The sequence below is a fragment of the Pseudophryne corroboree genome, chromosome 8 (genome assembly GCF_028390025.1).
Source record: "Pseudophryne corroboree isolate aPseCor3 chromosome 8, aPseCor3.hap2, whole genome shotgun sequence".
NCBI lineage: Eukaryota > Metazoa > Chordata > Amphibia > Anura > Myobatrachidae > Pseudophryne > Pseudophryne corroboree.
This window is the reverse complement of record NC_086451.1, coordinates 419,057,234-419,072,352: the sequence shown is the minus strand read 5'-3', so window position 1 is coordinate 419,072,352 and position 15,119 is coordinate 419,057,234. Positions and strand designations below refer to the sequence as shown.

At 49.9% G+C, this 15,119-nt stretch overlaps 1 protein-coding gene across 2 annotated transcripts in view; it reads left to right on the top strand.

The window, feature by feature from the left end:
- LOC134949402 (leucine-rich repeat and fibronectin type III domain-containing protein 1-like) overlaps positions 1-15,119 on the top strand; it is a 288,643-nt gene that overhangs the window by 27,531 nt on the left and 245,993 nt on the right. The gene's annotated exons all lie outside the window — the stretch shown is intronic.

Sequence of the window (15,119 nt, the reverse complement as noted above, 5' to 3'; positions counted from 1 at the left end):
CCGCATATGGGGATTGCAGCAGACCTTCAAAATCAACAGGTTTTGCCGACCAGTGCAGGTTCTCTATGCGCATGCCTGACCTGGTCTTGCCTGGTAACGCATGCGTACTGCACTGTTGGAAATAATGGTAAACCCATGAGGATACGAAGCCAATGCAGTGGGTGAAGGCAGGGGGCACCAGGGGGGAGGGAAGTGTGGGGGGGGGGGGCAGGCAGGATTTTACCAAGGGTATCAAGTGTAATTTGTTTAAGTATAGCTCACCCACACAACTTCCTCCTTATCCTGCAATGGCACAATGTTAAAAACAATTTTTCTGGTCCTATGCCACTTCTCAGTGCATTGCTGCAATACATGCTGAATATAGTTGTGGTGTTGGTAATGTGGGTGTCAGGGGCAAACGCAGGATATCTGGAGCGGGGTATCCAAATGTTTGATTTTAGAGTGATTGTCACCAGCACATGAAGGATGCAATAAGGTATAGTCTACCCCAAACAATGTGCAGCTTATGCAATACAGTATGTCAGACATATGCAGGCCCAATGATCACGGCAAGCCACTTACCAGATTCTGTCTCTGGTGTGATACACACACACACACACAGAAAATCTGCTGCTTCAAGACAAGTGCAGCGGCTTCATTCTACTCTATGGGGGTAATTCCAAGTTGATCGCAGCAGGAATTTTGTTAGCAGTTGGGCAAAACCATGTGCACTGCAGGGGAGGCAGATATAACATGTGCAGAGAGAGTTAGATTTGGGTGGGTTATTTTGTTTCTGTGCAGGGTAAATACTGGCTGCTTTTTTTTACACTGCAAATTAGATTGCAGATTGAACACACCACACCCAAATCTAACTCTCTCTGCACATGTTATATCTGCCTCCCCTGCAGTGCACATGGTTTTGCCCAATTGCTAACAAAATTCCTGCTGCGATCAACTTGGAATTACCCCCTATATACTGCATGCAGTGATCGCTGGTCAGGCTGTGGGGAAGGGGGGTTTCCGGGCAACTGGACCCCCCCCCCCCACTCCACACTCCACCCCCCGCATTTGCCTATGGATGTGGGATCAGTGATTAGTAAGCCACATTGCGGCATGGACTATAATGGGTACAGGGTGTTAGTAATAAACCATTTCTCGTATATTAGTTGACAGAAACATAGACCCCTTGGTACGGGTGTGCACTGCTTCTTGTTTATACCCCTTTCAGACCGCCACCTCTGAACACAGGTTATTGCCACATGAACGTGCATAACCCGTGTTCATGTGCGGTGTGAAAGGTGCCAAGATTGACCGCCTCAGGCAGTCTGAAAGGAGTATAATACCCCTTTCACATCGTAAAAACAACCCATTATTGACTCGGCATATTGCCAGGTCGACACGGGTCAGTGTGTGATGTGAAAGGGGCCTTGGAGAATTCCCGGGTCGCCTGACTCGGTAATTCAACCCGGGTAATAAGAAGGGTTATTCCCGGGTTGAATACCGGGTCAGGCGCATTGTGACTGGGTTGCCGGGTCGATGCGCCGGTAACCATTCACAGCATAGGGAGAGGCGGCGCGGAGATAATCTCATCTCCCAGCGCCGCCTACAACCCCGCTGCCGGCTCCACCCCCCCGCCACTATGGCAACTGACCCAGCATATTGCTGGGTCGGAAAGCCAGCAATACCGGGTCAGGCGCATTGTGACTGGGTTGCCGGGTCGATGCGACCCCGTAACCATTCACAGCATAGGGAGAGGCGGCGCGGAGATGAGCTCATCTCCCAGTGCCGCCTACACCCCCGCTGCTGGCTCCACCCCCTGCCGCTATGGCAACTGACCTGGCATATTGCGGAGTTGGAAAGCCAGCAGTGGCAGCGCAGAGTCTCCAAAGCCGGGAAGGACCCATTTCCAATTCCTGGGTGGGATCCGGTATTGGAGATGTGAAACGGGTATTAGTCATTTGTATTCACTTTTTCTTCACCACTTTGAATTTCTGCATTGTTTATTTTCATTCCAGTTGCTGGATGGCAGCAGCCAAGGCTGTGTGCTTTCATGTTGACATGTTGCTGTTTTTCCTCAGGTGAAGGGTAAGGTTGCAATCCTACATTGTTCTGCCCCAATAAACACAGGACAATTGATGCTGGGGGACAGCTCTAAACAAAAGTCGCAAACAATTTGTGTACAAAAGGTCTATGGAACAAATGGAACAAAATAAAAGAGAAAACGTTCTAAGCTCATTATAACTGTAGCGTTATAATTGTGAAGTATAGGAATCGCCTGTCATCTCCTGGCAGGCGCTACTTACCTTTATGTAAAACTATCTCTTTAATGACATCTCTGAGTGATGTAGAGGATAGCGAAGGTATCACGGTCAATAAAAAATGACAAGCGCCTTGGATTCCTTGCAGGCTCATTGGGGGGGATGCGTGAAACAGTGAGATCACTGTTGTTAATTTGTTTAGTCCGAGTCCTATGTGACAAGTGCTGTTCTAGTGGAGCTTACATCACAAGTTAACATTTCATGATTTAGTTGTACATCAGAAGCTCTCTGCTGGATGCTATCCATTTGTCTGTAACATGGATATTTGTTCAATTATTTACCGTCTGCAAGCTACTGGCACGCGGGAGATGTGAGCGTCCGCGTCTTTCGCCTCATGGAAGTCGCCGCTTGCACAATCTCCTTGCCCGTACTATATATAATCTTTTCTCTTACAGGAGCGTTGTCCATGTCATTCATAGGATGAAGTTTGTGTGACAGGAACTTGGCGCTTGCGCTGCCTGCAACATATACTAAGTGTAGCCACTGCTTTCCCAGGGCTAAAACACCCAGGTGATCAAAGTGTCACTGCTGTGTATCTGCGTCCTACCTCTTCCGTATTATTGCTCCCCTAATGCTCGTGGCCTCAGTATGAGAATATAAAGAGAGGGAAGAGACAGGTTTAGCAGCATTATAGTAGATTAAAGGGAATTCACCATATAAAAGGCAGGTACTGTACGTTACCTCATAGGGTTTCTCCTACTGGAACTTTATTTGTCAAGTGTCAGCCTCAGACTCGGAGGCATTTCCAGGAGGGAGGGGTTCCTCTGTGTGAAAGCAGAATTGTTATTTATACCATTGCACCAGTCCCTTGAGGCACATCTGCGTCAGGACTCAGGAGCTGTGAGAAGCGAATGGCTAGAGAACATCCCTTCCGCGTTCCACTGTACAGAGCATCTGTCTCATTGTAAATTGCTCCATTCCCGAATTCAGTTATCGAGCATAGGTGCTGATTCAGACGCTGTGTCTAATGTCAGGCGTCCTCTGCCACTTTATGGACTAGGTGCTACAATGCCCTTCTCTGGTGTACGGATGGAGCCACGCTGATCGTGGCTCCGTCTGTGCCTGGGCGTGCCCGGGGGCGAGTTACGGTCGTTAGGTCGACATAACTTAGGTCGACACTCATTAGGTCGACCACTGAAGGTCGACAATGCCATTAGGTCGACACATGCATTAGGTCGACATGGCCATTAGGTGGACATGTACTTTTCTTTTAATTTTGGGTATTTTTCCATACGTAACGATCCATGTGGACTACGATTGGAACGGTGCACTCATTTGGGTTCCCCGTCACTTTGCGAAGAAAACGACACCAAAAACAATAAAAAAAACTCATGTCGACCTTTTGACCTGTCGACCTAGTACATGTCGGCCTAACGCCCATGTTGAACTAATGGCAATGTCGACCAACAGTGGTCGACCTAAGTTGGGTCGACCCAACGACCCATACCCCCGGGTGCACACGCGCCCCATTCACTAGAATGGGAATGTCTCTGTGCGCTCCCGGCGGACGGATCGCCTAGTCACGCCGGAAACGCTGGTAATGGATGGAGCCGCATGAGATAAGAGCGGCTGCATCTGTATGTCTGAATGTGCAAGGTCTGAGACGGCCAATGCCAGCGTCCAGATACTGAATACTGATTTGTGCCTCCCTATGGCAGGTGCAGCCTCTCCGACCCAGTATAGCCTCCTATGTGAGCGTCTGAACGTCTGTGTACGCAGCCACTTTCACCGTCACGCCCGCGACATGCGTAGCATGCCCATAAAACGGACCATCTCCGTGCACATGCTGTAAGCCACCACCCTGTCAATGCCCAGAAACACCCACTACATTTCCAACACATTTCTGATACCATGGGGGGAAATGTAATAGGGTGTGAGAATCAGAAAGTGAAGAAATTGGTAAAATTCTGTTTTTTTTTTAAAGTGGCAATCCTTTACATGGCAAAATCAACCTAGTTTTGCCATGTAAATGATTGCCACTTTTTAAAAAAACAGGATAATTTTACCAATATCTTCACTTTCTGATTCTCACACCCTATTACATTCCCCCTCATGCGTCTCCCATGCACCTCACTGCAACTCCGTCTCTGTGCACGCGCTATCCGGACGCATGCACGGTGCAACATAAATGCATGCGCAGAAGGAATCCAATTGCTGCACTGCGTATGACATCAGCGGCGCCTGCGACTCACAATCAGGCCCAATGGGGTCAAAAAGAAGGGATACAAAATGATCGCTGCGGGTCTTGGATGAACAATTCTCACGTGTTGTATGGGATGGGGCACTATTTGGGGGGAATTCAAATGTTTGAAAAGTCGGTTGGGAGTCTGTTTTTTTCCTGTCTATTAGATAGGAAAAGACAGACTCCCAACTGACTTTTTAAACAGTTGAATACCTCCCTTTATGGCAAGTGGTGTCTATAGATTGATGACCCTGTGAAAGGCTGAAGCTACTTAATTAATATATAGTAATATAACTGTGTGGAGTTTGTATATTCTCCCCGTACTTGCGTGGGTTTCCTCCGGGTACTCCGGTTTCCTCCCACAATCCAAAAATATACTGGTAGGTTAATTGGCTCCCAACAAAATGAACCCTAGTGTGAATGTGTCTGTGTACATGTGGTAGGGAATATAGATTGTAAGCTCTACTGGGGCAGGGACTGATGTGAATGGGCAAATATTCTCTGTACAGTGCTGTGGAATATGTGTGCGCTATATAAATAACTGGTAATAATAATATAATATGATAATAATAATACACAATAGGAGTTTGACATTCACTATGTAGACATGCAGTATGTTGACACGAGAATGTTGACATGGTCTCAGTGTTGACGTTTGACCCAGGTGTCTCACTTGAGAATAGCCCCCGTTGAAACTCATTTTGTTTTAATTGTAGTCTATTAAAGAAGAAAAGCAGCGATTCACCTCATACCTCCTCTCAGATAGCCATGGGAGTACCTCATATGAGCACATTGAGGAAATCTGTATATATCATCATTGGACTTAAACAGAGAATTGTTCTAAGGGAGAAAGGCACATTTGGGAATAAGGGGTGGGCAGTGGCGCAGAGAGGGGGCAGGAAATCTTCACCTGGGCAGGGCCCATTGGAGGGGCCCGGGTCCTGCTGCCCTCACCTTTCTCTGACAGTTGCACATTGGGTGGGGAGAGAGGACTGGCCTCTGCATGATGAAAGGATGGGGAGCGATTGTGCCCTCCCTCCCACCACCGAGCAGCACACTGGCCTTATTGGCAATGCCCCCTCTCTTTACCGGGGCCCGACAAAGCTGTTGTCGCCCCTGGGGGTGGGGTGACAGGAAGTAAACAACAAGGGTTCAGTGTCCACTAGGAGTAACGTAAATAGACATTCACTGCCATCACTGAAGATGTAGCATGAGGGGGAAGTGTATCAAGCCTTGGAGAGAGATAAACTGGAGAAGTTGCCCAAAGTAGTCAATCAGCTTTTCATTTATATAGCACGGTCTTTGAAATGACAGTAATAAGCTGATTGGTTTCTTTGTGCAATTTCTCTACTTCACCTCTCTCCACGGCTTGATACATCTCCTCTCTGTGAAAAAGATGTTACCTTCCTCCAATTCGCCAAATTATCTTCTTCTCTACAATAAATCTCTTTAAAAAGTAGGGAGGGCAGAGGCTGGCAGAGTGCAGATTACCTGCGTCTGGCTGCTGGGATGGCTGCGTGTGTGGTGGCACAGATAGCTCTCTGGTGAATAAGCTGTTGGACTCTGCACACACACACACGCCCGTCTGCCCAGACAGGAAGCCAAGACTTGCTGCCAGTTCCACGTTGGTCGGTTCCAGAGTTGAGTTACAGGTAGTAATATTACCCAGACATCAATGAAGCAGTGAGAGCAGGCAGAGAGGACTGTGGGGTCTCAGAGCAACACAACAGCCCTGCGGTGTAAAATAACTGTAAACCCCTGGTGCAAAGGGAGGAAACCAGCCGCAATGGGAGCAGTGATATAGCATGGCATTTACAGGAGGCTGGCATGTGCTGGTTGCTCTTACATGCTATGAGCTCAGCGTCGCCCTGTGCCTCATATTTGGTACTTAGCCCAGAAAATCCTTAGCTACAAAAAGTACTAAAACAGGCAGAGGTCTATTGTGCAACAAGTGGGAGACATACAAGGCACAGGGCTTATACAAAAGCCCACACAATGTGTTTAAAGTAAGCATTCCATTTCTGTATAATAGAACAGTGGTGTTTTAAAACCATCAAAGTAACTACTGTAAAAGAAACATTTATTTTGCTTCAATAAAAAAGGGGGTGGAGACTGGTTCAGTGTCTAAAAACAAGTGGCACCATTTTATTAATGTGCAAGGTCAGTTTGTTCGCCCCCCAGAGGCAACACTCAGGGTATTAGACAGCCAGGGTCACTGACATGTGAAAGAAAACAGCGTTTATTGCCTGATTCAGAGATGAACATGCATCCGCAGCTACAGCGGCTGTGCGCACAAAATACGCAAATGTTACAGCTGCCTGGAATTGTATTGTGACACCCACTGGTGGCATTGCAATTCGCAGAGGCTATGGCCCTCATTCCGAGTTGTTCGCTCTGTATTTTTCATCGCATCGCAGTGAAAATCCGCTTAGTACGCATGCGCAATGTTCGCACTGCGACTGCGCCAAGTAACTTTACTATGAAGAAAGTATTTTTACTCACGGCTTTTTCTTCGCTCCGGCGATCGTAATGTGATTGACAGGAAATGGGTGTTACTGGGCGGAAACACGGCGTTTCAGGGGCGTGTGGCTGAAAACGCTACCGTTTCCGGAAAAAACGCAGGAGTGGCTGGAGAAACGGAGGAGTGTCTGGGCGAACGCTGGGTGTGTTTGTGACGTCAACCAGGAACGACAAGCACTGAACTGATCGCACAGGCAGAGTAAGTCTGGAGCTACTCTGAAACTGCTAAGTAGTTAGTAATCGCATTATTGCGAATACATCGGTCGCAATTTTAAGAAGCTAAGATTCACTCCCAGTAGGCGGCGGCTTAGCGTGTGTAACTCTGCTAAATTCGCCTTGCGACCGATCAACTCGGAATGAGGGCCTATGTGCAAGGATGCAGCATCAGTCACAGAAGTTTGCACCTGCGTACAGCATTGTAGTTGCAGCATCAGAGACGTCCCCACTCCCCGTTACCGCCCGCAAACGGTCCCAGCACTGTGCAAGTAAATCCTCTCTGGCGCACGACCATCATGGCATCGCAGACTATGGCTTGGCAGACTGGTCGCGGCGGTAGCGACGCAGGAGCCATGTTTCTCTACGTACATGATCGCAGCTGATTGCTCGTACACACCCTTAAAGCGAACATGACATACCTGCATTTTTACAATCACTCCTCATTACCTACCCTATGGGCCGCAGGACTGGAGCCCCCCCAGTAAAATCCGCCACTGCAGGGAGTGAGCCAGTTGCAGTCTGTGACTGCACTGGCTACACAGTGACTGGCAGTGATGACTTCTATTAGAAGTCCTAACTGCCAGTCAACCCCAGTACAGGCAGTCCCATTGGGAGGTGTCTCCTCCCTCCGGGACCGCCAGACCGGGCCGCGATCACCTGGTAGCGATCGGCACATGCGCAGTCAAGCGGTGGCTTGACTGCGCATGCGCAAACCCCGGCTTTTATCCACTGCAGCCGATACCATCCTTAAAAACTGGGGGGTTTACGCATGTGCGGACCCGGCACCCGGCCGACGGCAGCAGCCCTCTCCTCTCTCCGGGACCTGGCCAGTGGCAGCCCCCTTCTCATTAAAGGTAGGAGCCACTGTTTATTATGACCACAGAAGCAGCATAGTGCTGAATCCAAAGGTTGGGTATCACTGTTGGCATTGGGGAGGAGATGATGGTTATGGTATAGGTGAGGGAGGAGATAGCAGCACATGAGGGAAGAGGGCCCTGCTCAAGATTGTAAGCTCATTATGTGGAGCCTTTTCTCGATCTGCATAGCTTACAGGTGTTATGTACTGTAATCATTTGTTAAGCATAGTTTGCCCATCAAGGACATAAACTGTCTTTTCAGGTCATTAACATCAGCATTGGATGAGATGAGCTGTGTGATTGCTACTACTCAAATGCAGTGATTATGGCTTGTACTGTATGTCCAGGATGATAAATAAGCTCTTCCTTGGTAATAACTCAGGTGTCTTCATCCAAGAGAATTTGTCATAACAAATAGATCCCTGGGATGTCAGTGTGTCCTTTAGAGTCCTAGTATAGGTGGTCATTCCCAGTTGATCGCTCGCTAGCAGTTTTTAGCAGCCGTGCAAACGCTAAGCTGCCTCCCACTGGGAGTGTAGCTTAGCTTAGCAGAAGTGCGAACGATTGCATCGCAGAACGGCAACAAAAAAATATTGTGCAGTAGCTTCAGACCTACTCAGCGCTTGTGATCACTTCAGACCGTTCAGTTCCGGAATTTGACGTCACAAACACGCCCTGCGTTCGCCCATCCACGCCTGCGTTTTTCCTGGCACGGCTGCGTTTTTTCGACCACTACCTGAAAACGGTCAGTTGACACCCAGAAGCGCCCACTTCATGTCAATCACTCTGCGGCGGCCATTGCGACTGAAAAGCTTCGCTAGACCTTGTGTGAGAACACATCGGCCGTTGTGAAAGTACGTCACGCGTGCGCACTGCGACGCATGCGCAGAAGTGCCATTTTATTACTTAATCGCAGCGCAGCAAACATTTTCAGCTAGCAATCAACTCAGAATGACCCCCATAGCTGCTTGGGCTGGAGAGTGTGGGTGTGTGTGTTCTGGTTGGCGATTTTGTTGGGACAGGTTTGGTTTTTAAGATAAGTGACTTATATGTTCCTTGACCTAAGCCTTCTGGGGATTGGCTGTTGTGCTGAGGCTTTGTTCTCCAATGTTGTTTCATTTTAATCATGGAGGGATCATCCAGGGCCGGCTCTAGGCATGTTCGAATAGAGCGGCCGCGCAGGGCGCCACCCTTAATGGGCGCCACGCGCTGGCGCCGCCATATTCGATGCTGGAGCCGGCCCTGTGTGTGTGCTGCTGCAGCATTTGGCGGTCGCGCTGTGTATGCGCGCTGCGCGGCGCCGGTATCTAACGTCAGACGCCGGCGCCGCGCATAGCCCGCCTGCACAAGTGGCCGCCCGCCCGCCCGCCCGCCCGCCCGGACCCAGGCTCAGGCTCACTCGCCGGCCTCCCGCCCGCCCGCCAGCGCTCCCACACAGGCGGACAGCAGTACTCCTCCCCAGCGCCGCAGGTATTTTTTTTTTTTGGGGGGGGGAGAACCGCACTGTGGGGGCATTTCTGGCACACAGGGGGCATTTTTGGTTATGTGGGGGCATTTCTGGCACTGTGGGGGCATTTCTGGCTCTGTGGGGGGCATTTCTGGCACTGTGGGGGCATTTCTGGCACTGTGGGGGCATTTCTGGCACTGTGGGGGCATTGCATATCTGGCTCTGTGGGGGCATATTTGGCACTGTGGGGGCATATCAGGCACTGTGGGGACATATCTGGCCCTGTGGGGGCATATCAGGCACTGTGGGGGCATATCTGGCACTGTGGGGGCATATCTGGCACTGTGGGGACATATCTGGCACTGTGGGGGCATTTCTGGCACTGTGGGGGCATTTATCTGGCTCTGTGGGGGCATTTATCTGGCACTGTGGGGGCATTTCTGGCACTGTGGGGGCATTTCTGGCACTGTGGGCATATCAGGCACTGTGGGGACATATCTGGCACTGTGGGGGCATATCTGGCACTGTGGGGGCATATCTGGCACTGTGGGGACATATCTGGCACTGTGGGGGCATTTCTGGCACTGTGGGGGCATTTCTGGCACTGTGGGGGCATTTATCTGGCTCTGTGGGGGCATTTCTGGCACTGTGGGGGCATTTCTGGCACTGTGGGGGCATTTCAGGCACTGTGGGGACATATCTGGCACTGTGGGGGCATATCTGGCACTGTGGGGACATATCTGGCACTGTGGGGACATATCTGGCACTGTGGGGACATATCTGGCACTGTGGGGACATATCTGGCTCTGTGGGGGCATTTATCTGGCTCTGTGGGGGCATTTATCTGGCACTGTGGGGGCATTTCTGGCACTGTGGGGGCATTTCTGGCACTGTGGGGGCATATCAGGCACTGTGGGGACATATCAGGCACTGTGGGGACATATCAGGCACTGTGGGGGCATATCTGGCACTGTGGGGACATATCTGGCACTGTGGGGACATATCTGGCACTGTGGGGGCATTTATCTGGCTCTGTGGGGGCATTTATCTGGCACTGTGGGGGCATTTATGTATCAGGCACCGTGGGGGCATTTATGTATCAGGCACCGTGGGGGCATTTATGTATCAGGCACCGTGGGGGCATTTATGTATCAGGCACCGTGGGGGCATTTATGTATCTGGCATCGTGGGGGCATTTATGTATCCTGCACCGTGGGGGCATTTATGTATCATGCACCGTGGGGGCATTTATGTATCAGGCACCGTGGGGACATTTATGTATCTGGCACCGTGGGGGCTTTTATGTATCTGGCACCGTGGGGGCATTTATGTATCTGGCACCGTGGGGGCATTTATGTATCTGGCACCGTGGGGGCATTTCTTGCACTGTGGGGACATTTCTTGCACTGTGGGGGCATATCTTGCACTATGAGGGCATTAATGTATGTGGCACTGTGGGGGCATATCTGCGCTGTGGGGGCATTTATCCATCTGGAACTGTGTGGCCATTTATGTAGCTGGCACTGCTGGGGGGCATGTCACGTGTAGCTGGCACTGCTGGGGGGCATGTCATGTGTAGCTGGCACTGCTGGGGGGCATATCATGTAGTGTTCCCGCTAGGCGTCTGTGGCTGGGCAGTGTGTCTCAGTGCTCTACCTGGCGCAATGTGTCTAACGTGCTCTTATAGGAGGTTCTACCTGGTGCAATGTGTATTAGCTGCACTACTGTGTGGTGTAATGTGAATTGCCACTATAATGTGGCTACGCACCTTCCCCACGAAGTAACTCCCCTAAATTTTTGCTGCGCGCCGAAGGCGCGCACTGTCCATGCTTTAGCGTGTGGAAATGGGAACAACAAGCATTACAGTATGTACATCATTTTGCCCACCTAACTTAAAAATGTGCCCTCCCTGTGATCAGCAACCTGCCCTAAAAAGTGAACACTAGCACGTGTAGCTGGCACTGCTGGAGGGCATGTCATGTGTAGCTGGCACTGCTGGGGGACGAGACCACGCCCACTTTTTCAGGAGGCCACGCCCACTTTTCCAAGAGCGCGCGCGCCTTCGGCGCGCGCATGGGGGGGGGGGGGGGGGGCACTTTTACATTTTCTCGCTCAGGGTGCTAGTAGGCCTGGAGCCGGCCCTGGGATCATCATTGTCACTTAAAGATTCCATTAGTGCCCCCCCCCCCCCCCCCATAAACTCTACAGATGGATCACAGAAATATTTTATTTTTATGCTAGCATGGTGGTGAGCATCGCGAGGTCTGAAGCCTGACAAGCGAGGCGATGTGAGCAACCAACATGGAGAGCATGGTATTTATGTGCTATCTCCATATTGAACAGAGACACCCCAAGTACCCAAGGCACTATGTAAAAGATAAATAAGATGGCAGTGGCAATGGTGGCAGAGTCTTTGAACATTGTCATGGCTCTGTGTGGTTTGGGATTAAAAGTAATAGGTTGAGGTTCATATATTCTAAAATGACCCAATTGCTGCCCCACAATTGACACTGTCATACCCCCGGTTGTTTACCTTGCAAAAAGATTCTGTTCCTTTTCCAAAACGAAATTGTCATTGTCAGGGTTCATGATTATTTTAAATCTGTGATATGAGGGTCACTATTGGTCGACATGTACATGGTCGACATGGGGAAATGGTCGACACAGTATAATGGTCGTCACAGGATGGGCTGACACATGAAAAGGGATTGTTTTATGTTTTTGATGTCGTTTTTGGTGTCGCTTTGCTCACCATGCTGCGAACAAGGCGCCTCGCTTCGCTACTGCTGCGCTCGCCACAGGTTACTATTCCCAATTGTGGTCCACGAGGGTGGTAAAGCATGAAAAAGTTAATAAATCAAATTTTAAAAAAGTCATGTCAACCTTTTCATGTGTCAACCTGTCCCACGTCGACCATTTTACTATGTTACCCTTTTTACTATGTCAACCTGGTCCAGGTCGACCAATAGTGTTCGATCTATTGACTGTCGACCTAAGTACTGTTGACCTACCATCCAGATACCGATATGAGAATGCTGCTGAATCTGTGGACATTGAATATGCATCAAGTGCTACTGGTAATGGCAGGGTGTGAAGACAGGAAGGAATCGCTAGCATTGTATGTGCAGTGCCGAAACTACCATTAGGTGAACCAGTGCAGTTGTCTGGTATGACAGTGCTTAAGGGGCACCCAAAACACTGAATGAATGGTACATACTATTTTAGTACTACCGCAGTGTTAGCACATGGAGCAATGGCAGCTGACATGAAACAGGAGCCCCGTAATGTAAAAGTTTCAAAAATAGTGTCAAGAGTGATCTCCCCCATAATTTGTACAACAATAGAAACCAGGGCTGCCATCAGAAATGATGGGGCCCAAGGCTGAAAATTTTGGCAGGGCCCCTTCTCCCCCCGGGGCCCCCACCACACACTGCCCCATAGCTTACCATTTGAGGGCAGCAGTGAGGCTCGACGGGGGCCAGGCCACCTGCCTGGGAACCAGCAGGCTAGGCAGCCACATAGAGACAGAGCCGCAGCGGCAGCTCCTGATTGGCTGCCGGTCCGTGAGCTCCAATTGGCTCGCGGACGGCTCTATAGAAAGAATATAGCCGCAGCTCAACATCTGTCCCTCCGTGGCTGCCTGCCATGCCAGTGCGCAGGCAGGTGGCCTGGCCCCCATTGATCCTCACTGCTGCCGCCCGGGCCCTATCTCAGTCAGGGCCCGGGACTGGAGTCCCCACCATCCCCCCTTGATGGCAGGCCTGATAGTAACTACTGCCCATTGTGTCTACATTTTTGCCACAGTGTAGCAGCTTTGTGCAAACTAGAGGAGGGGTGGAGTCCGAGTTCGCCTGACGTGCGGAATGCCGGACGAACTCTGGCGTTTTTTTAAAGGGGCAATCGTTTACAAGGCATAGTTATCCTAGCCCTAAGCATTACTGCAAGGAATTCCATCACCAAGCAGTGAACGAATAGGGAGAAAATTACATATAATAAAGAATATACAGTAAAAGGAATTTATATCAACAATATATGTCCTGAAATATATCGTTTTTCCAGGTATGCGCTTCTTTTACCTTGAAAAGAGATATATTTAGGATGTCCTCTCTTTCCGCAAGGATGAGTTTCCATCTGATGAGTTGTTCCCTTCTCTATTTATTAGCTAATATCTCTTGAGATGCCCTCTCCTGTCTCAGCCGTGAGCTTACCTCCTGGGGTAACTGCACAATGAGATTATATCTCCCGAGGTGTCATTTTCTCTCACAGCAGTGCGCTTCTGATTTCTTGGATGTTATTTTCCCTCTTAGGTATGAGCCAACATTTCATGAGATAACCTGTCTTCCCTCCGCTGTGAGCTTCATTTCCTGTTTTCCTCTCCTGTGTCGTCTTTTTGACATTTCTTGCGTCAATGTTTCGATTGCTGGTCACCCTCAGCGACAACGGTGGCAGGGTGGATTTAGGCACAGAGTTATTGACAGTCAGCCACCGTTTGGAGCAGGGGCAGATCAAGAAAGGGCAGTGCCCGTGTGCACCCACCTGATTTGCTTACACCTCTGAATCAGGCTTATGAACTGGACCTCCCACTAGGCCTAAGTGTCAAGCGATAGGATCCATGCAGTTGGTGTAATGGTTTGGTCTTGGGTTCAATTCCCACCGATGCTCTATCTGTGTGAAGTTTGTATGTTCTCCCTGTGTTTGCGTGGGTTTCCCCTGGGTGCTCTCACAAGCTAAAAGCCTACTTGTAGGATCGCATGAGGATCACATGGCGTTTTATTATAGCAGACGCCCGAGAACTGTACATACAGTACACGCTGTAACTTGCTACTCCGGTTTTCCATTAAACTCTAATGACTTCCTCTGCTTTGCGCTAAAGTCTCATACTTGGTCATGCTGTCTTCCCTGTATTATAGGATGTCCTCTGTTCCCCTTAACTATAGTACAAGGGCTCTCATTCCGAGTTGATCGCTAGCTGCCGTTGTTCGCTGCGTAGCGATCATTTAAAGAAAATGGCAAATCTGCGCATGCGTATGCACCGCAATGCGCATGCGCGGCATACGGGTACAAAGAGCATCGTGGTTTTGCACAGATTCTAGTGACGCTTTCAGTCGCACTGGCAGACGCAAGGAGATTGACAAGAAGTGGGAGTTTCTGGGTGTCAACTGACCGTTTTCTGGGAGGGGTTGGAAAAACGCAGGCGTGGCCGGGCGTTTTCTGGGCGGGTATCTGACGTCATTACCGTGTCATTCGTCGCAGCAATCATCGCACAGAATAAGTAACTACAGGGCTGGTCTTGTTTTGCACAAAATGTGTTGCACAGGCGCTCGGCTGCACAGGCGTTCGCACTCTTGCAAAGCGAAAACACACTCCCCCGTGGGCGGCGACTATGCGTTTGCACGGCTGCTAAATGTAGCTAGCGAGCGATCCACTCGGAATGAGGGCCAAGGTCCCCCGTGATGGTCTCTGCTGCATTTATTGCAACTTTTTTTCTGCAGGTTTATCCATTTACGATCAACAAACCTATGTATTGTAGGAAAACTTTTATCCCCGCCATTTGGCAATAATGTATTGCCGGGCGGCTTAATGACTCTCAGGTGCCGGGC